The following is a 23,971-nucleotide window of genomic DNA, read 5'->3' as shown; positions in this document are numbered from 1 at the left end:
ATTTATTTCTATTAGGCGCACATTTGTCAAAAGCTGTTTACGAGTATGTGCGCCCCAAAGATGGAATCTCTCGCATCCAATCCGACCAACTTTCTCCCCAGTCCCAGCCCCAGCCCCAGCCCCAGCCCCAGACAGGCATCTTTAAGCTCTTGAGGTGTGGAAAAAAAAAACGCTTTAAGTCACTGCATCGGAAGTAGGCAGTCGGCTCGGTTGTTGTTTTCTTTTCTTTTTTTTTTAGACAAACGGACTCATCAAAGTAATAAAATATTTATTCGGTATTGTTGTGCACTTTTATTTGACATCATAAACAAAACCCACAAAAGTGTAAACACAAGTTGCCACAGCTCTCGCTCTCTGCGACGTTGGGCAGAGTTGTTTGCCCCGCCGACGACTGCTGTTGCTTCCCTGCCCCGCTCTGCCTCGCACTGCCTGATCCTTCTTTCGGGGGCACTGTGGGAGCTGGAGCTCCTCCTGTTGTTGACTTATTTAAGACATAAAGTGCTCACGCGCACACACACACACACATCCGCATTGGCGGAACGGAGAGGAGTATTGACACGGCTACGTGTGGGCGTTCCTAAATTTAACGCCTTTGTACGAGCCCCAAATACGGGGAAAAAAGAAAACAAAACGGAAAACCCAAAAACGGAAAAACAGCAACAACAACAAGCAGAATAAAACAAAACAAGTTATGCAGGATGGATACCTTCGAACACCGAAGGCTGAGATACCCTGGCAGACTCGGTAGACCCTGGCAGATTCCGATGAATCATAATATAATGACCCGTAAATTGATGCTGATCAAAAAACTACAAAACCTCTTCACTTTAGATGTTCGGAAGTACTTCGTTTCTTGCAGGGCTATCATCTAAGAAACATCAGCAATACCCTCTCTCAAGGTGGTATCAAACGAAACAAGGTCAAAAACGAATAAATTTTGTCCTCCAGCTGAAAATGGTTTTGACACTGTTTAGGGCTGAGCAAGGATATGCCTCTGTTTGCTATTTGGGCTACGACGGAATCTCGGATTCCATTCCAGATATATTTTTAGATCCGACTCTACAAGTCTAGGCGTTACTTTTGTAAAAATTTCAATTGCTTTTGCTAATTTCCATATACATTTTCTCATATCTCGGGTTAGACTGTTCAATTAATGGAAAAAGCTTCTATAGAGCCAGCTGCCCTGCTTTCTATGCTAATCTGTCGCACTCGTGGCGGCGCGGCGCGGCGCGGCGCGTCGCTGCTTGGCATATCATTACGTTGCCGCTTCATCTCATCGGCTGTGCCACAGGGCCGCAGGGCCACAGGGCTGTGCCAAGAACAACAACAACAATTTGTAGCATAGTTACGTATGCGGATCCGTATGCGCCGCTGTATTGTCTATCCAACCAGACCCACACTTGTGCATCTTACTCCACTGCTAAGCCGCACTCTCACTCGCACATATGGAGCCACAGGATGGGCCTCGAGACGCATTTTTTGTATACACCTCCGTCTGCCTCTGGCTCCGCTTCTGCTTCTGCCTCAGATCCTGCCTCGTCGTCGTGCCACCTTGCTGCTTGCTGCTTGCTGCCGGGCGCTTACGTGCCACGCATATAAATTATTGTATCTCGAGCGTATTAAAAATGTACGAGTGCTCATCTTGTTATCCTGTTGTGTAAGCGGATTATGTCAGGCATAAATGTCATGCGTTGTGCCACCACCACCAGCACCAGCACCAGCACCCCCTGGAATGGGTGCATTTACCTCGTCCTTTTGCTCACTTTGCGGCATTCTCTTTTGTTTTGCTTTCCGTTGGGGTTTGCCCTTTTTTTTTCTTTTGCACACTCTCTTTTGATCCAACGATTTGTACAGCAGTGTTGTTCAGCCATTTTGTATTACACATTACACACTGAGCCACAGGCAAGCGTATCCCCCCCTTCCCACTCCCACTCCCCCTCGCACTCCCACTCCAATCACGTTTCCTGTCCATATCCAGACCTCATCGAGCAGCACTATTTGTGCCCATTTGGAATTCACTTTTATTGAAATTTAAAACCGCCGCCAATCGATGCACGATGGCCCATAACTTGCGCTTAAAAACTGTAAGCCGTTCCTTCATTTGGTTGGGGGGGAAGGGCTCCGGATGGGCGGGGTCGGTGTTGGGGCCGGTGCCGGGACAGGGCCATTTGCTGCTACGAATTTCAGCAATTTTTGGTCAATAAAGTGTGCACGCAAAAAACGTATGCAAATGCATACATATATGCACTACTCATGCATGTATATGGGGGTCTGTGTGTATGTGTGTTTGCATTAGCTCAATTTTTATTGTGTGGCCAAACTGCGAACGTGGCAGAGTGTGGCTGCCGTGGCATCGGCAATGGCCGTGTTGCATGTGGCATTTAGCAGTGTTGCGGCAGCTTATCGCAGCAGTGTTCAGGCGTCACAATAACTGGCAGGCGCAGCTAGATACTAGAGGATTTGTGAGTCTTGAAAACACTAATGAACAAATTAAAGAATTTCGATGTCGCTGGATTTATGCATTTAGTTTTAATTGGACTTATGTCGCTACCAACGCGGAAGAAACAAATAAACGTAATTCCATAATTAGGAGGAGGATGAGAAAAATCCAAAAAAATAGCAATAATTGAACCGAAAATATGGCAAATAATGAGGAAGGCAGGCCGGCAGGCCGGCCGACCGGAGAGGAACGGCTCTCCCTCCCCCTCCTTTTAAGGACTCATCGGGACAATGACAGAAGCGTGTTCCTGCGAATATATGTATGTATGGAAGTTCTTATCAACAGCAGTGGCCACTCCAAAAGTAAGGGGCTGTCTAGGGCCGCACAGATATGCCATAACATAAAGCCCAACCTCACACAGATACAAACGCAGACACAGAGCCAGAGACAGAGCCACTTGGTGGCCAATGTTTTGTTGTTGCTTTGAAATTGGCGCTATCGTCGACTGGCACACATACACATACACACACAAATTATTTTCAGCTTATCAGCGCGTTGGCCGTTGTCCATTTTTATGTGCATTTGTTTGTTGCTTTCGTTTGTTTTAGTTACTTAACTGGGAGCCGGGAGTGGTGAGATGGACTTGGGAGCCAGGAGCCACGAGCCAGAAAACAGCAAACATCAGGAGGAGGAGGAGGCGGCTCGAGTGGAAGGACCAGAGACCAAAGGGAACCAGAGCCTGCTGGACGATGACGCGTGCGGCAGATTTGTGTCACCCAACACTGGCAGACCACAAAACCCTCACTTACACACACACACACACACATAAGGAGAGAGAGAAAGTGGGTGGGGTAGCAGCCCACTTATCGCGTCCAGCAGGACATCACTTGAAAATTGCCTAAGTAGTTTTCTCTTTCACTTTTTGGTTTCTTTTCTGCTGCTGCTGACCTCCATTTCCATTTTCTTTTCCATCCAGTTCACTCCATGGGAAGTGGCAGCGGTAGAGGCACTGGTGTGTGTGTGCCTTTGTTTTACGATCTGTGCGGAGTAATCGAAATTGATTGTACAGTCCTGTAGTTGTAGGACGTACATGGCTTGTCTCGTGCAAACTTTGGCCACAGAAAACTATCAGCAGTTGACCGCAAATAAGTTTACCCAAAATGCCTTCACATGCCGATATGCCCATATACCCATATGCCGATATGTAGATTGATAAGTTCCCTCCCTCCCAGTTCGCCCGATGTAAGATTTGCCTTGCGATTAGTATTGTCCTTGATTACTGAATACTCGGACACGCTCGAGATGGCAATGTTTGTTGCGCAAACATGGGCTTCGAGTGACTGAGACTGAGACTGAATCTGAATCTGAGTCTGCGGTTGCGGTGTCGTTGATTGAAATCCATAGATGACCCAAAGAGGTCAATATGGCGTGAGGTTCGTCAATAAATTGTACACTGATTGCCTCCTCCTTTGAACGACGACGGCGTCCTGGCCTCAGTCCGGACTCCTTATGGCCTACGGCCTCTCCAATAAAGCGTTATTAAGTGTGACCGCAGGGTTGGGCAATTGCCGGAATGGTCCTCGGCGGCGATGGCAATTAATACGGCGTTCGATCATCATTGTCCAGCGTTGGGCAAAAGGAGACGCAGGCAAAAGGAGCCGGGAAGGCGGACGGGAATTAATTAAATGCGTTAAGTATGAATGCAAATGCAATAGCATCTCATTATGCAGCACTTTAAGTTCTTAACTTTTTAATAATCTCAGCGTATATGTAATCTGCTTAATGTTGTCACGGCTCAGCGCGGAATGAAATGAAATGCAATAAAACATACAAAATAAAAGAGTGCGGCCACGACGACGGACAACTGGCAAATAAGTTAAAAAGCATTTAATGCAGCGCCAGCATTAAAAAAATACAAAAAATATGAAAAGCCCGCACAGCTGTCGGCTGGGAGACGGGGAGTGAAAGATGGTGGGGGACGGGGGAGCTCCCGAGTCAGAAGAGGAGGAGAGACAGCAGGCATTCATAAATTATTTGTATTTAAATGAGGCTGCCACTAGGCTGTGGCAATGTCTGAGGGTTTGTCATCGCACCGGTTGTCCCGGGCTGTCCGCAACGCTGTCCGCGGCAGCTTTAATTTAATAAAATAAAATAAAATAAAATACAGAGCAAACAAAAGGCAGCTCTAAGAACACAGTACCGGAACTATCAGAGGACATTAAGAAGCGATTTACGATCTGCTTGCAACCTCTTTAACTGCCGCAACGTGCGTGGCAGCCACAGAGAGCGATTACCCAAGTAGCTCGAGCACTCGAGTCTTCCAGTAATACTAAGTGCAAACAACAACACTCTCTGCCCTGCCTGCCTGACTCTACCTCTCCCTCTCCCTCTCCCACTCCCCCTCTCGAAAACAAAACAAGTTTTGATTTTTCATTTACATATGTTAATTAACCCGGAGACGCTCGTTGTCCGGGGCAACCGCCACGGATACTGATGCACGGATGCGAGATACAGAGCAGCTTAAGAATATTACATTAATTAAGTGCAAAGCATTCTTTGCCGAGATCAGAGACAGCCAGACAAGGTAAACACTCGGCAAATTTGGGAAGGGGAAGGGCATGAATTGGGGAGACACCTCCAGGAATCCCAGCCACCACCACCACCTCCTTGTGGTTGCCCATAGATAACGAAGGATCCAACGAAGGGTTGGATTCCGTTCAGGATTTCCTGCGTGTAAACCTATTTACACGGAGTCATAGCTAATTATAATCCGGTTCTATGAAGGAAAAATACAAATGGGAAATGTGACTCATTGACGGGTTGCCGTTTCAGTTTTCGCACCATTTTTTCTGAAGATAATCTGATAAATAATAGTTCCCATTTTGGTAATAACAAGTTGTCAATCTCAATCCAGAACCGTAGATCTGTATCCTTAATCCTCCATATACCGACGGCAATTAAATTGAAGGAAAAATCACTTCAAAGTTCTGGCCGGAATTTCCAACGAACTCAACCACTTTTTTCCCGCCCATCAATTTTTAAATACTAATAATTTGGTTGCGCCAGAGATTTCTGGTGGGAAAAAACATGGACAGGAAAAAAGCCACTACAACCGAGCGACAACAGAAAAGTTAACAATTTGCAACAATTTGTTTTTATTTAACACTTTCACGTGCCGGCCCGTTTTTTTTTTTGCTCCATTATTTAAATGGATTTCAACCGGTTAAAGGCTACATTAAAGTGTCACAGATATCGACTGCTGAGTCCAGAAAGATTATACAGTATTGGGTATTTCTTTGCAGAACTTTTGTGGCTGAACAAACAAAAACAATTGAGAAAGTTTTGAGGCTCGAGTGGTAAATAATACAATAAATAACTTCCCCAAATGAATTAGATGCGGCCTGCCGAAAAGGAAAGTCAGCTGGAAAATGGGGGAACTCGATTTGGTGCGCCGCCGACTTAGGTCCGGCTCCGTACGTGCCCAGGAGAGAGTCCTGCCTTCGGGAACTTCATAAATTTCTTAGTTCACTTTAAAGAGTGACATTTTGCCCAGTTGCTTTCACTTCCTTGGCCTGGCCGAGTTCTTTTTTCCCCCATTTTACTGGAAATTCATTGACCGCAAAATGATTTTATGGCCCTCACCCTTACCGACACTTCGGTTGCGGAGGAGAAGGAGTCTGCGGATGCCATAAATTGAGCATTTTCAGGTGAGACGATGCAGCCTTGTTGATATTGTGGCAAGGGCAATTAAATTCTGTATTCAATGCTAATGCATTCTGTTTTCCAGGAACTTGCTTGTGTGTAACCCGATTGTAGTTGAACCCAAGTTTGGGGCCTGCCATGATCCTCTGATCACAGAAAGAATGTTTTCTTTTTCTTGGGCAAATGAAAACTTTTGCTCACAACTGGAAAATTGTTTACCCATACTGTATGCCATGCTGGGGAAACTTTGGCCAACAAATCTGGACAGTTGTTGAACCAGTTTGACAAAAATGCTAGGCAAAACAAACTTCAAAAGGTGCAGAGTCCAAGCAACCCGTAGAGCAAATTACAGGCACAAAAAGACAAACTTCTGGGATGTTTTCCTGTCTGGTTCACAATGCAGTTATTGTTGCAGATGGAAAATTAAATGTGGAATAAATTGGATTCAAAATATGTTTGCGGAACAAACAGAACACTGAAGGAGAGCCAGAGACCTGCATCCAGATATATATGTATTATTTAAAAATGTATTCCAAAGAGTGCCGGCTCAGAATGCTTGAGATTCAATTTTGTTTATTAAGAGCCGGCTGCACTTCATCTAAAGCCTTCAAGTCTTCGTGGGTATCGCTTTAGCTTAATTAATATTTGTTTTCCTTCCTCTGCTTTGGCTTCAGCTTCTGTTTGAGGGCCTGGCCTTGGGCAGTATCTCTGGCATTACAGCATGAATTTGTATCAATTCATTAACATTCAGGAAGACCTCGTACATAATCGGATACACACACATATACAACAGGGAAAATGCAGCAACAAATATGGTTACCAGGAACATATAGTATACACAAGTATTTCCCGGCCCCGAAACCCTTTCGACATGGGGCGTTGCTCCTGCTCGGGGGCTATAAATAAGCCCAGACAATTTCAAGGACATTTTCGCTGCCCATCTGGACTGTGCCGCGTTTGGAATTCGGTTCGGTTTTTCTTTCCCTCTTCATCTTTCTGTTGTTGTTGTTGTTGTTTTGGTTGAGAAAATTTATACGACTTGCTAAAATTGCACATAAATTAAATTTATGTTTTATGAGCGTTGTCCTTGGGCTCCTTGTTTCTATTTCGTTGTGTTCTATTTTGTTGTTCCACGTTTTGTTTTGTTTTCTTTTAGTTTTTCGTTTTCGTCTTTGTTTGCTTTCGTTTCGCTCTGAGCCTAGTCCTGCCTATGAGATCCTGGCCATTCACGTGCCGGAAAATCGCATTTATTTAATACGCACAGTAAATTTTCAGCACTTGGAACTAAATAGACACACATTTAGTGCCATCCCGATAGTCAGAGCCAAACACCAGACAACACGAGTACATATATATATGTATATATATAGCGTCTGGGCCCCTTCCAAATCGGCTCCTACATGACATTAATAATTCACTTTGCGCAGTCAATTTGGTCAAATCGCCTTGGCCATTTCAGGCCTAGCCTGGCCTGCCTTTTACTGTGTGCTGTCCCGTCCGGCTCGTTGCCTGTCAGTTGCTGTTCATTATTTTTAAACGTCGCTGACAGTTGTAAATCTGTCAGACTTATTAACCGTTAAATGTCACTTAAGTGTCATTCGTCGGCTATACAGAGTAGCAGCAGCGACAAAGAAGATGGCGAAAAGCGACCAAAATCCGAGCCAAATAAAGTCCGGCAAAAATATGTGCATAATTCTGGAATAAAAATTGTATTTTCATTGCACAAAAAGAAGTCGAAGGCTAAGAGATTTCCCAACTACATAAAGCAGTGAAAGAGCAGAGGCATTTCCACAACTGTAATTATTTTGCCGCGTCTTTATTACATTTAAATGCCAATTTATTGCCTTCGATTAAATTATGCCTTGGCCTCCCCCACGGGGGCTCCGCCACTGGCTCCCCAAATGTGGCAAAATACAGCCATATATTCATGAAAATGATTTATGACCCATGGGGGACTTTAATGGGATTAAGCAGGGATAAACCAAATGCTTGATCAAAAGCGGTGCAGACTTTCTGTGAGCCTCGGAGCTCGAATAGAAATTGGATATTGCTAATAGATACAAGTTCCGTATTAGTGAATGGAACTGGAAACCAGTGGGTTTCAAAAGAGCAATATGTGCTTAAAACGTTTCAAAGCTGTCAGGATCAGGACTTTTGTAGGCCCATTTTCCATATGCTGGGGATTATTTTATTAAAAGCCCAACAAATATGCAGCCAGGCACAATCCAAAAGATATCAGCTGGCTTTCAACAAATCCAAAGTGCACTCCAGAACAAGCCTCACAGGCAACAATTATAGGCAGGCAGCAACAATATGCGGCAAAGGCCAGACTCGGAAGCAGACGCACACGGAGATGGAGCTGGAGATGGAGACGGATACGAAGGAGAACGGAGAACAAATGCAGAAACAAATACATTTTCATAAATCTGGCAGCACTTTAATAATTTCCGTTTATCTCTTGTACTTGCAACGGCTGTGGCACAATGTACAATGCCTCTGCGTCTCAGATTGTGTTGTTTTTATGGCTGGTTACTGATGTTGCTGCTGCAGCTTGGCATTTTATAAATCGCTTGACACAGCAACGAACAACGGGGAAGGGACAGAAACAGAGACAGGGCCAGAGCCGGAGCCGGAGCCGGAGCCAAGACCAAGGGCAGGATAAGGGCCAGGAGCCGAGCCGGGGAAAAGCATAAACCTAAACAATGCAGGCTGAGTCCGAATCAGAGTCAGAGTCGGAGTCGCAGTCGGAGTCAGTGTCGGAGGCCACTTTGTAGCCATGTCTATGGTTACAAGAAAAAACGACGTATACGTATTCTACGAATATGAAACATGGCAATAAATATTGTTCAGGCATTAAACGTTTGCCCTATTTCACTTGCAGCAGCAGCAGCAGCAGAAACACCAGCAGCACAAGGAACAGGCAGCAGCATTGAACTGTCTTTTGTATGTGTACACTGTACATATCTGTGTCAGTGTTCGAGTGCTGGATGGAAGCAGCAGCTTTTCTTCGTAAAGCATTTCCACACCATTAAATTGACAATGCAATAAAATAGCCGTTGGGCAGCTGCTGTTGCTGCTTTTGTTGCGTCCTTCCATCTCCGCCCTCGCCACTGATCCTTCACTCAGTGCGAAATGTGTTGCATACTTTCAGGCGGCGACATTAATAACACAAACAAACATCCATCTCGGAGGTGGGGCGGACACGCCCACACCGACCGACCACGGGAGTGCTTTATTCGCCAAATTAAGTAAACTAAATGATTACAAATAGTTATAGCACTCCTTAGCCTTAACTCTCTTTGCTGCATACATACATATGTACTTGTATATCAATCAAGGACATTTTTATGCAAAAGGTAGCTGTACATTTCTAGGAACATACACTCACACAAATAAGACAAGACTTCTCTGCAGTTATCCAAAGATCCCTACCACAAATTAAATATTCCTATTATATACAACGTTTTGGGTCGTTGTCGCCTGTTTTTTTAAAGCATTATATGGGAAAAAATAGTATACCTAACCATGTCTGACTCTAAATAGCTTCAGCACGTAAATTATTGTTAAATCTCGATTCAGCAAGCATATGTTTGATTGTTTTTGCTTTTGATACTGTCCACCGTGTAAGTGACGTACATAAGTGACATTCAAGCAATAATAGTTGCTGCACGTAAATTCTTGATTGGGGGCTTTGCCCCCTATTAAGCGTATAAAAAGTTTTTTTGTATGGCCCATATTTAAACTAATTATAAAACATTAACATAAATATTATTCAATTTGTAGAAAATATATTGAATCTAAATGTGGAGTTATTTAATTTAAATATGAAATATACATGTGTTTATTTAAATCAAATAGTTTAATATTCATGTCAAAACGCACAGAAGTGAAAAAATTTTTACCCTGGGTGTACCATAAGTTGATTCTGATGATTCTCATCAAGACTTTATAGTCCTTAGGCACTTGAAAATACAATCTTCTAACTAAACCATAGGAGTTTATATGTAAATCTTTGAAATAACAGTATTCCCCTTTACTAAAAAAGTGAGGGATACAAAGGGAAGAGCCCATTGCCAGATATCTCTTAATTCTTAAGTGGAAATAAAGTTACATCAAAGGTTTCGGGGCAGACTGCTTAAATATTTCAGCACACGAAACGAAACAAGCAAATCGTTTAGTGCGCTCAACTTCCGTTTGGTGAAAGGCAACGGAAGCGCTGCCTGCCACACACACACACACACACACACAGCCACACATCCAGACGTGGTTAGATAGGAAGCAGCACATGCAATCACGGCACAAAAGTCTGCCATAGATGTGTTTGTGTGTGAGTGTGTGTGTGTGTGTTGCACATAATCGCAGCTCACTGCCCATTCAGGCACTTGCAATATGTCAGGGCATAGGACTGGCTGGCCAAGATACCCGTACCAGCGTAGGACGCTCTCATGTTCATGGGCCTTGGCAGCGGCCATCGCCCATCGGCCATCGACCAAACGGACAGCGGCCAACGTCCGATGGCCGAGCACTTTCGACGGCTTTTGTCGGCCTGACCGGCAACAGCAGCAGCAACAACAACAACTACAGCTACAACTACATCAAATACAAAAGGCGAAAGGCGAAAGGCAAGATGAAGCCAAGCAACTTTGCATGCAGGTCCAAGAGGTGTTGAAAGCAATTGGCGTTAGAAAAATGTATGCAAACAGCACCACACACCGCACCGCACCACACCACACCACATCCCACTCACGCCTCATGCCACATGCCACCCGATAAACGCATCGAGGCGGCACGAGGCGATGACAGAGACAAGTCTTTAGGGGGCAGAAGAGCCGAGCCCCAAAGAGAGGAAGCGGCAGGCCAAACGTGCCTAAAAATGTTGAAATTTTCTAGCCTGCAAAGCGTGAAAAGACAGTTTGCCATCAGCACTAAAGACCACTCCTCGCATGCCTCGTACTCCCCGCATTTCCATTCCCATCTAAAATCCCACCTCCTTCCGCCTTCTGTTCTGTTCCAACTTTGGGCTTGGGGGCGTGGCCTGGTAACGCGAAAAAAGGTAATTTCTCTTTGAAGAGCTGAGGCTCGGAGAAAGGCAAAAATGAATTGCCAGAGGCTTGGGACACTAAAGGAGCCCGCCTGACTCTGTGTGTGTGTGTGTGTGTGGGTGTAATGATTTTCCATATACAATTTGTGTGGCTCCAATATGCAAAATAGTAGACCATAAAAGTCAGCCATCTCCCAGAGGTGTTAATTTAAAGCAAAAGTCAGGACTAGACCAGACCAGGCCAGAGCCTCCACTGGCGAGGGTTGCCTGGTTGACAGTTTTCCGGTTTTGGGGGATTTCCAATGAGCGCAGATGAGGGCAAAGTTCAATGGGGGAAAGTGGCTAACTTATGCTGATATGCCAACCATTTTTCCAATGCTTGTTCCCACAGTGTCCCCAGCAATTTCAGGGAATGCTATTGATTGGATGGGATTGCCAGTGCCAGATACACACTCGTATGTAGTTGGGCAGACGATTGATTATTTCTTAAGGCCATTTAAATGATAGCCAAACAGTGGCCCAATGTATCCATCATTTCTGTCATACAGAAAGGAAATTGCTCTCCATGCAATGCTTGGACAAAAAAGTTAACTATTCCTCATCATCGAAATGGCTGAAAACATATTTCGCTTTTCTATTTCGAGGCCTACCGCAGAGCAAATGCCCGGACCCTGAGCATGCCCCCAGGTATCGTTGTCAAAAATAACAACATCAAGTCAACTAACTGCCAAAAACAAAAAATAGATGAGCATCAGGCCAGAGCAGAAGGAGCCACTGGAAGGGGAGCCCCTGGAAGAGAGAGCGCTTCGGAGTAAATTACAAATTAAATCATAAAACGGAAGTGACAGGGCGCAGAGCAGCGCAGAGCACAGATTTGGATTTATTACGTGACCAGAAACATTAAACGTTTCGCCATTAACACACGCTCTTTGGGCCAGAGCATGGCAGGAAGTGGGGAGTGGCAGGGAGTGGAAAGTGGGGAGAACAGCCATATCCTGGCATGGCATGTATCCGTATCTGTATCTGCAGACCATGCTGACCATGCAAACGAGCGCTTATTTTTCCCCCCTTATTCACGACTCAGGCTCCAGCTAATTGTCTGGCCAGCGTGGGAAATGCAAATATTATCCTGTATTTTTGCAATTGCTTAGACATCCACTTAACCGACAATTGTAAAGCACTTGGATATCTATAATTAAATATGACGTTCGGCCAAACCATATTTGATGTAATTTAAATGGTTGCCACAGCGACAACATCCGTCTGTGTGTGTGTGTGTGGGAAGCCAATTATTTTGGGCTTCTTTCTAGGCAAAGGAGTGTGGCTCATTATTTAGTTTATGCATCAGTTGATTTCGGCCATTATACGAGTATATACCTTGTTTGTGTTGCTATTGCCGCTACAGCTGCCGTTGCCGTTGCCGTGTAGAAATACGAGTATCTGTGTGATTTGTCAAGCACGAAAAAGAGCAGTGGCCGAGGTATAAAGTAATTTCCATTTAATTGACATAATTGCGCACACTTAACATATTTAATCAATTGTCAAAGCAACGCCGACACAAGCGTACAACGAGTACACTACTCCCACAGATACTCAAACACATGCGTGCGTGTGTGTGTGTGTGTAGACAATCGTCTGTTGCTCACTTTGCCGTTAAGCTGACAATGACAGCAATGGCAATTTTATTGGCAGGCTCTGGCTAAATGGCCAATGGCATAGATAAATATTTGTTGGCTTGCCAAAGCGCGCGCTCTCTACATTCACCAGCAGACACACACACACAGACTACCTACACACTAGCACTATGGCTGTATAAGGGTATTCAAACACGTTCTCCAATGCTGAGCCAAAGCTTTCACTCAAATGTCACTTATCGCCTCACCGACACCACACAGACAACAGAGAGAACACACTAACACAAACACACCACGTCCACGTCCACGTCCAGGCACTCGAACTTCCACATCTGTTTACCATATAGACCCATATGGCATATCTATCCATATGTGTGTGGGTGTGTGTGTGTGTGTGCTGGCTTGTGGCATGATGGCCTGTGCTGTCCAAAATCCTCATCAACGGCAAGCCCTGGCAGAGGCACTGGCAACTGTACAAATATGTTTAATGAGGGTCACTGATTATGCCGATTCAAGTTAATGTGTATATAGAACAATATAATATATTGTTAATTGCCAAATATATAATAAATATGCCTTAAACCGAAAGGCTCGTAAGACTCGGCAGAAGTGGTCTGAGGACTGCCTGTAATCCCCCTCCATGGAAGGGTCGGCCTTAAGCAGCACACTTAAATGGCCAAGAGCAGTCGGCTATAATTATGCATTACGGTTCATTATCGCTACGAATGCGGTCACAAAAGGCGCTGCGGCAATTTGAGACTCAATCAGGGCCTGGCCACAACAAAAGCGACGTTCTTCGGTCCTGGGCCCTCGGTCCTCAATGCAACTCCAGCCACAACAATCGGAGAAAGAAAATCATTTTAATTGCAATTAATTAATGGCTCTTTAAATGGCCTTTAAATACAACGTAAGTCGTTGCAATTTATTTGGAATAATGAGAGACAGAGGTAGAGGCAGACAACGACAAAGGTACTAGTGGCTGCTCCATGTCCTCGTATCCATCTGCCTGCCGGGATTCCAGGGCCGTCCTGTCATTGGCAGTGTTGAATGGCACTTGGCATATGCACCAAAAAAAGGAATAAAAGCTTCCACGTTGACCCTTTGAAGGGCCGAAACTAACCGAGAACTAAATTTCAAGGCTCATTGCGTGCAAATAATGTGGCCAAATCTGAGGGTCGTGGGTCGGTCTCTCGAAGACTTTGGTCCAGAGCCCCTCTTCCGTAACCCTGCTGTGATGCTGTGATGGTGTGCAGTGAACCTCACTAATGGTGCGGTCACACACACACACACACACACACTTGAGCCGTGGGTCCCCGAACCCATTGCCAAAAGTTTGACTTTGTTTGGACGGACGTCTGATGTCTGGGGGGGTTGGGGGTGTGGGGTCCTTCAAAAGGAGTAAAAGTAGGCGTAGGAGCAGGGCGTAGGATCCGGATCCGGATCCGGATTCGAGGCAGGACTAGCCGAATTTGCATATGAAATACAAAAACGTTAATGATGCGTAAAATGATTCTGTTAGCTTGTAAAATTCCATCCATCGTTTTATGAAAAGTCAAGCCATAAATGAATGAACATCCAAAATAAGTATGGGGCCATGTCACTCCCATTTAAACTACCAGTTTTGAGTCCTGTTCCCCCCCCATTCGACAAGTTACTTGTTAACCTGTTGATAAATTTATGTCCCGGGCATGTCGTTGAGGCGAATTTCACACACATTTGATTATCGATTGCCGCACACGGAGCTCTGCAGAGCCACGAAAATAAGCGAATATTAAAAACAAACTCAAATCTCATGCAAAATTATGAAAAAAAAACGAGCCCGAGACAAGAGGTCCCCGAGGCATGGTTGGTCTGGCAGGTGCGTCAGTCGGTGGCAGGGGCAGGGGCGGGGCGCATAAAGAAAATGGCAAAATGAGTATGAGTCTCTGAATGCGAATGAGTCTGGCGGGAGGCATAAATCATTCAAATGCGAAAATCAGTTAAAACATAATGCCTCTGCCCTGGCGGGTGTGTTTTTGTTTGTGGGTTTTGTTGGCGCTTGCCTCTGTGGAAAAACAATCAAGTTAAGCCACCTCGGGATTTGCTTTGCATGCCCCCAAAACTTTCAAGTAATGAAAATTTAAGAAAACGCGCCCGTCGATGATGGGTGTTCGTGTTTGGCTTCTATAATTTTCAATCGTTTTCCCTGCCGATCCACGTGCAACAGAGATGATTTATAGACCAAGCACTCTGCCGTTCACTCAGTTGATTTGGCTGTTAATTGGCTGCATGTGGCAGGAATAGGAGAAGCTGCTGCTGATGCTGATGCTGCATGAATAATTGAAGTGAAAGTTACAACTTTTGACAACAAATCTACTGACTAATTAAAGCCAACGTCGGATTTATGTGTCAAGCGTTTGTCAAGCCAGCCAGCCAGCCAGCCAGCTAGCCAGCCAGACACAGGCACAAAGCCAGGCCAGGAGTGACTGTCAGGGCTGGCAGCCAAAAAAGTTGCCACCAACTTTTCCCCAAACCTTTACCCTTGCTGCAGACCCATCCCGTCCCCTCCCACCCTGCGCTACTGAAATGCAGCTGTGCGATTAAATTAATAACTGCAAAGGATTAAAAAACTAACAGCCATGGCAAGGAAGGACAAGCCGGCTGCTACTGGCCCTGCCTCCTGCCCCTTACAAAATAAGAGTAACTTTCGCTGCAGCTTGAAAGGCACAGCCGACCGACTTGCCCCTTGTTGTTAACCCAGTGGAGGGATGGCGGGATGGGGCAGGGTGGGGTCCTTGGGTGGGTCCCCAAGCTCTCATTTGCATAATATTTACTTATGAGCCGCCTCGAAGCTACCTCTCCCTCTCACCGGTAGTAGAAGCAGCATCATGGAAGAAAATAATTTGCTAAATTATGTCTTAAATAGTTAACAAAGTTTGCACGAAAATGTGCGCCACTATTCTTGGCCATCAGATTTTCCAGTCAACAAAAAGTATGGCATGTTTGTTGTAGTTCCACTCTTAGTCTCAGTCGGAGTTTTAGTTTTAGTTTTAGTTGAAGCTAAGCTGCTTGTTAATTTACTCCTGTTGTCGTCCGCCTCCCGAAGGTACTTACCTCTGGAGGACAAACTGCGGGCTTTGATGGAGGAGCCAGTGCGACTTTGGCCCATGCAAACAAAAATCAGAACTGTAAACGATGTGACAGGTGGAGCAGCATCCCAGGAAACTTTAACCAATTCACTTAAAGGGAGAGATTCAGTTCCTGCAGGGGCTGCAGGTCCACCTTGCCCCCTCTCGACCCTGTCCTGCTTGCTTATCTTCACATGACGCCGGTTAAGGTTCAGGGGAGACCCCATATCGTAAATTTCACCCCAAAACTTTCCATTAAGAAGCTCAAAAACAGATACGCAAAGTTCCGAGTGCTCATCTCCTTCCCTCTCCACTCCACTCAACTCCTCGAGCACTGGCCGCGGGGGCGCGACGTTGGCCAAGCAACAAATCACGCGCCGCACAAACGCAGGCAGGCAGGCAGACCGGGGCCATAATGGAAATCCCGGCTTCCCCCTCCCCTATCCGCCAGCTGGACAACACAGGATACGGACTCCCCAGAAAGAAAGAAAGAAGGAAAAATAGACATTGCAGGAAGTGCACGCAGTCTGTTAGTCCGGAAACGAATATCATAATTTACTTTGTCACCCGCTGCGAATTAGCGTGCTATCCATGTGTGTGTGTGTGTACTTATGTATGTATGTATGCATGTATGTATGAGGCCCAGCCACGCCTCCCTTTTGCCAGTGCAGACGGCCAACTCAGCAGGGCGCTTAAAAAGCCGGAACATTTTAAACAAAACTGAAGGCTCTCGAACTCCAACTCCAGCGCCGCACCATCGCCGAACCATCGCCGCACCAGCGCCAACTCTCCAAAAAACTTTCAGCAAAACCACTTAAAAATTTTCTGTGCGCTGACTTTAACATACGATAAAGAGTCTAAAAAGGGGGAAAGGGGGATGGGCGAAGGAGCTGGGTTGAGGCAGCCATTTTGGCACGGCCAGACAAATAAGCGACGCGTTGCAGGCTCAGATTGCAGTCGCTAAAAGAGAGATGGCGGCTGCTCAGCTTCCGCCCGCTGCTGCTCTTCCTCCTCTCGGTTTGTGTCTGTATGTATGTGTGTGTGTGTGCTGGCCACAATGCAAATTAATAAAAAGCATTTGAGGCTGAACATTTTTACCAGCTTGGCTAATAAATAACGCGACGGCGACAGCTTCATTTGTTTAAGTGCCCGACAGAGTAGAACCGAACCGCGAAAAAAACCCGTAAAAAACTCGAGAAAGAAAAAGTAACGAAAGTGGAAAGAGACACACACACACACATACACATAGAACGTTTTAATCGCTCCATCAGCTCAAGGCTCATACATATTCATAAATGAACGTATATATGTAAAACACTTTAATTTATGTATCTATAGAAAAATTTAACAATTTTAAGCCAACTCATCCTCTCCTACGGTTCAGTGTGAACGGTATCCGATTCGGCCCATTGGACCCCAAGGCAATTGTCAAGGATATTTGGCCAAGCCATAATTAATGGACACACTTCAATCAATGATCCCTCGAATTGTGGGGCAGAGTGAAACCGAGAAAGTTGCCAGGGCGGCTGTGTCTGGGGCGGCATTAGCAGCAAACAAATTATCTCTTATCGAATCGAGCTCCCGCCTAATGCGAATAAAGCATTCAATACTTTTCATGTTGTTGGCTTTCGATATGATTACGATACACACAATCCGAATGCCATTTGCAAAGTCATCACGTATACGCCACCGTCACCCTTGGCCTTACCGAAACGACGCGACGGGGACGCAGATGAGAAACACGGCCAGCGGCTCGATTCGACTCACTCGCATGCATTTAGATTGGTTCGCTGGATGGCTGTATGGCTGTACGGCTGTAACTGGGACCATTATTTCCGTTGTTATTTGCCATTATGACAATTCAGTTAGTAAAATGCCGTTACAGAGCTTCAAACTAATTTGAGATTAAGTTCTGAGATTCTGCGAGTCGACGAGCCCCAATGGGGGATTGCCGTCTGCTGGGGGAATTTTCGCAAGTATTTTTGTGCATCAACAGACACAGCCATGCGAAAAGAGGCAGGAAAAGAACAGAACCGAGACAGAGGCAGTGGTAGTGGGAGAAGGAATACCGAAAATGTAATAAGTGATTTACATGACTCGAAGGAATTCCACCGCAGGGCACATGAAATCGAGAAATCGTCGAATCCAGAAATCGATACTTCATTAAGATACCATACCATACCACATACTACAGTCCCAGTCCCAGTCCCAGGAACAATCGCAATCTCGTCTCTTTTCCTGGCTCCTCGTTCCGTCAATGCCTAACGACTACGCATCGTTGGCTCCTTGGCCTATCTTAACGGTTAGATGACTGATATGACATAGACGGAATCATGCCATTTTCATTTATATTGACTCCTTCCCCAGGCAGGACAAGACCAGAACAGGACCTTTCTTCCTTGTGGTTACAGCCGCCCGATGTGCATTAAGGTCGAGGCGAAACCGAAAATATTTTCGAGCTATTTTATTGACCCTCAACGTGACAGGCCTAATGAATGTTGCTGACAGGAGGGCTATGGGCTATGGCTATGGCGATGGCGGCCATAATTCACATAGGAAACAGGACAATATCGGGGATTTAGCCAACTGAATTTTTCATGCGGCAACTTTTCGGACCCCTACCAGCGTGTCGAAATGCAAAATTGAAATTTTGCAGCCCTTTATAATTTTCCAGTCATACATTTATTATGAAAATGTTGCACTAATGCTGGTCTGTTCGGTCGGCTCGGGTTGACAGCAACTAAATTAGAATGTTAATGGGCGCTGACCTTAAACCAGGACACCTCACCCCCTCCCCAACTTTTGTCAACGGAAAAATGCGTTCATATCTAATTTTAATTATTTAAGCTGACAAAATGGCAATAATATTAGAGAGCGTGAGAGTGAGAGGGGAGAGACGCGTATGCCGAGGTTCAGTAATAATTGCAGCGGAAATTGAAATTATGTTTTGCTCGGCCTCATTTTGAATTTGGTTTGGGTTTTGGGGTTTTGCGTTTGCATTTGCATTTGCACTTGCGCTCGGTTGCACGCAATTGAAATGTGGAGCCCAACCCCGTGCCGCACCCCAGGGTCTCATTTTTGTTAGGGGGAAACACACAAATTTGTTTCGCATTCGAATTACATTTGAATTGCATGTTGGAGACATTCCTGTTGCATGTGACTGTGCCTCAATAGGCGAAAGCCGATTAGGCATTGGAATGCCTAGAATGGGACTGCCACAAGCCCCCTCCCCCCCATTATCTGGACGGCTTTGATTTTGGACAGCTCAAGATGTGCAAGTGAATATTCAGTTGGGGGGAGTAAAGTGCTTTGCATTATTCTGGTCTGTTCTAGGCTAACCTGGCAATCTCTTCTCTATTAATGAATACGACACTCGCTTCTCTATGAATGTACTTTGATGGACTTCTGGATGTATTTGGGATAACAGAGGACTACCAACTAGCTTCCTTATACCAAGTCTTTCGCTCATTTGGGGCTACTTGAACTAGTTCTAGAGCTACAACTGTCCGACCACTGCTTCAACGACTTCTCGTGAAGTGTGCCCCAAAGACAGCACCATAAACATAGCATTTCAAGCTTCATTTTCTTCCGGAGAGATGGATAACTGTACATTTTTCATGCTGCAAATATTCTTTTAAGGTTCTCCACTATGCCAAAAGTCAATTAAAACCATTTCCCCTCGCAGCTGAGCTGGATGAAATCACATTTCACAACTCCTGCAGCGTTAATTGGAGATTCCTCAATCAAAAAAAGAGTATAAAAGGGGCAAGGGGTTGGCGAAAGGGCGAAAGGGGAAAGTCAACTCGTTAACCCATTAAACCAGCGCAAGTCGCATGTTTAATCCGATTTTAAAAAATGCTAAAAAAAAGTCCTGCATAGCGTTAACAAAGAGAGGGAGAACGGAACAACGAGAGGGAGAAAAAAGTGCTCAACGGAAGGGCAAAAGCGGCAAAAATGCTTAAGAAGAAGGCTGGCAGGCAGGCCACAGCGAAAAGCTATTAAGACATAAAGCATTTGTAACACCTTCGAGGAACGCCCCTTAAGAGGACAGGACAGGACAGGGCTACTGGGGGGTAGGAGGTCGAAGACACGCACGCAGTGGCAGACGACAGACGCCTCTGGACGAAGGACGAAGGACGACACGCACTCACAACAGCAAATAGGAAGTAAAAACGAAATGAAATGTTTCTAATTCAACGAAACGCATTTCAACGTAATGAAAATGGAGAAAAGCAACGGCACAGACACGCCCACTGTGCTGCCGTTGACATTTTTTCGAAGCGCTTTCCTCGGCCTGACTGACACAGGGAGGAGCAGGGAGCAGGGCACAGGAGGGCACCAGCACTCGCACTCGCACTCGCAGGACATGCGTCGCTGGGTGTATAGTTTCCGTCGCCGTCATTGCCCTGCTCTCTTGCTCGGCAACACTTTCCGCTTTTATTTTATAATATGAACAATTTCCTCCACGACTGCCCCCTGCTTCTCCTTCTGCTTGTAGTTCTCCTTCTCCCCTTCCTCAATGCTTCCTGCTTTCCTTTCGAATCGCTCGAACTGTACAATGAATGAGTGCTGCCACTTTCATGAAAAATGCACTTCAAAAACTTTTCAATTTGCGAAAGGAGAGTCTCAGATTCAACGCTATGTCGCTCTCTCTTGTCGCTAATGACAATACACTTGTGCTCCCCTCACAGAGGCGGGGGTGCGATTGCAGGTCCTGTATGTATCTGAATGGGTATGGGTGTGTGTATCTATTTATCTGTATGGGTCTGTGTGTGTGCGCATTTGCGCTTCTTACTTATTTGATTTACGTTTCATTTCCGGCTGCCATATGCTGCCTCGCCTCGCATACGAATTCAGCGAAGGAAGCAGCGAAGAGAGAGGCATTTTAGCTGCAACTACGAGTATGTGTACATCTGTACGTATCTGTGTGTGTATCAGAGTGAATACTAAGAGCCACTCTCTGCCTGTGAGTGTGCGTGTACACCCACACACGTTATGCAATTATAACTTTTGTCGTTAGCAACTTTAAGCAACTTTAAACGTAAATTGCCGCCATGAAGTAGCTTTTGGCGCACGCTCTCAAGCACCGCCATTTACTTATACACCTGCACAACACACACATACACACACACACAGATACTCAGATAGGGGTATAGACATCGTAGCGTTATAGTTTGTTGTCGGCTTTGGCGCAAAGTGTGTGAAAGGTGTTTTATTGAATTAAGTGGGTTTAACGGGATTTCTATAATGCCAGCTTCGCTGCCGACAGTCGACAGTCGACAGTCCTGCATATGTATTTATTGTAACTACAGTTGCTAGTTTCACTCCCCCCCCCCCCCCCCCCCCCCCCCCCCCCCCCCCCCCTCTCAGAATCAGTATGTGTGTGCGTGGTAGTGGCTTGTGGCAGGAGCTCCATTGGAATGAGTGCTTCCAGCAACAACAACTACGAGCAGCAGCAGCAGCAGCAGCGGCAGTGTGGCACTTTTGGTTAAACTTTTTCAACGTAATGCATATTTTATTTAATTTTTTAAGAGTTTGCCAAACCAAAAAATGTGCAAATAATGATGGGCAGAAGAGGAGAGGAGAATGCCAGAGCGGAGCCCTAGAGAAAGTTGTAAATTGTTTGGCAACAGTCAAGTGGCAGGGTATTATTATGCAAATGAAAATGGCAAACGAAAATCAAGGTGTTGCCCGATCTGTCAGACATTGGGCACTTACAATGGAAGTTGCAAGTACTCATTCAATGGCATACCAGAGATCTGTAGAGCCCATTGCCATCCCCATTGTTACTCGTACAATCATTCAAAGACCTATCTAACAATGTTGGACACTAATATGCGAAACCCATCACTAATCACATAAGTATATGTCCAATCCGAGCTAGTTCTCGTAGCTGAAATGCCTGAAGCCTGACCACAACTACACTTCCGACCATAAATGCAAGGAAAGACCGCTCCGCGGTCATAATTAATGGGACAGGCAGTCTCCAAGGCACTCCACTCTGACCCCCTGTCCCAGTGGACGTCGCGCGTGTTGCATGCAAAACTCATTTCCACTTGAAAGCCTGCCCCACTGCAGTTATTCCTCATGTTTCTAGCTTTACTTCACTTTGATGCCCCTTCTGTGTTCCCTTCTGGCCTCCCCGTCTGGTCATGCAAAGGTCTCGTGTTCATTAAAGTGGACTCCCCTCCGAATTAGGCAAATGAGTGGCGTCCCCCTCCCTTACATTCGCATTCCGTGCTAGCCTTTTTGTGTTCTTCTCTGGTTCCAGCTTTAAATATCTTTTAAATATTAATAAGCCATTTAACTGCCACAACACGTTGATGCATGGGGCTCAATTAGGCTGCAAATAGCTTCAAATTGTTTGCTTAATAAACGTCATTCATCAAATCGACACGTTTTTTTCCACATCGACATCGACATCGAGCAAACACGCAAAGTTCATGTCGATTTAACCCCAAGGCTCGGTCGGGGTGCCTATAGCGAATGCAGGTCAAACGAGGGGGCGTGACAAGGCCAAGAAAAAAAAGTATTAATCCTGTAAACGACTTGAGTGAATTTATGTGTATTTCTTTCTACTTTTTTATAATTTCCCCTTCGAGGCATGGCTGTGCATCAAAGGAAACCTAATTTGCCACATGCGGCGGCTCTCTCGCTGCTCGCAACATTTGCATTCAATCTGGCCTTTGTTTGCTGTGGCACTTAGCGCCGCAATTGACGTCGCGACGCAGTGCACCCCTTGCATATCCTTGCCGGGATACTCGTAAAAAACAATATAAATATTAATGCTATTTGCTGAACAATTCAATTCGGTCGAGGAGAGAGAAGCTTCGAGGAACACTTGGCCGATTCACACGCCAAGGCAACGACGGGGTGTCGCATATTAATCAGAGCTGCCACAGCCACTGTGCTAGGTAGAAATATCTGCAGATATATATATTTATGTATATGCATAGTACATAAGTATATTCATGATAAAGTGCGTCTGTTGACTCTGCAACAGCCGGATGGGTGCCGTGCCTGGGCCTGGAGTGCAGCACTCTGGGCGGGCCCTGATCGAGGGGTTGCACTCATTTTAGGTTGTAAGCCGATGGCAATACTTTAATCCACTTCACAGTGACACTGAAATTAAAACATACAAACACAGATACACCCAGAGCCACGAACAACCCCCGAATGTGTTGCATCAGAGGGTATACAGTGCTCGTAAGGGTAAACGAGAAGGTACTGCGGATGGACCGGGAATGGGTACGGGAACGTGAAGGGAGACCATTCAAATTGGCTGCTATCGCAATTATTCATACGGCGGCATTCATAAAATGTCGCGCAAGTGCCAGGCGAGGCCAGGCTGTTCCTGTTAAGCCACTCACACAGATACACTTTGAGGCAATCACACGCAGAACAAGCACAGTCACGAATACAGCTACAGAGAAACGTTTGGGATGGCCGCAAAAGTCCCCTGGACGTGGACTGATGTCAGTTTGACAGTTGAAACACAAATGCAATTATCACTTTATTTTAAACGATTTATGTGCAACACGGCAGCAGCGAGGAAAACAGGACACACCGGACACACCGGACACACAGGACACACAGGACACGCAGGACAAGTAGACATGACAACGACGACAGCGGGCAAACGGAAGCGGAAATGGCAACAAGCGCAGCCACCAAACGAACGGCCCGAATGTCCGTCAGGGGAATGCGGTCAGCAAAGGTGAGTGTGTGTCCGCGGCGCTACGCTGTGATAAAAATGCAACAAAATATTGCACTTTCTAGCAGGCCGATCGATTGGGATGGGCCCCCCTTTTTCTCTGGATTTCGCTTCTGTTTGAAGTGCCTCAATTTTCAACATAACATCAAGTATGATTTTCCATTCTTATAATAAGATAGGCATCTCTTAGCATTTCCCTTGTGGTTGGAGGACATGCATGTCCGGGTTGTCAGACCGAAATCTAGCTGCCTCTCCGCTTGGCCAGTGGGCTTCGGGGCTTATCAATATTGTATTAGATGCTGAACGGAGGTTTTATCTGGACTCATCACTCTG

Source organism: Drosophila pseudoobscura, chromosome 2 (assembly GCF_009870125.1).
Source record: "Drosophila pseudoobscura strain MV-25-SWS-2005 chromosome 2, UCI_Dpse_MV25, whole genome shotgun sequence".
NCBI lineage: Eukaryota > Metazoa > Arthropoda > Insecta > Diptera > Drosophilidae > Drosophila > Drosophila pseudoobscura.
This window is presented reverse-complemented; position numbering follows the sequence as displayed.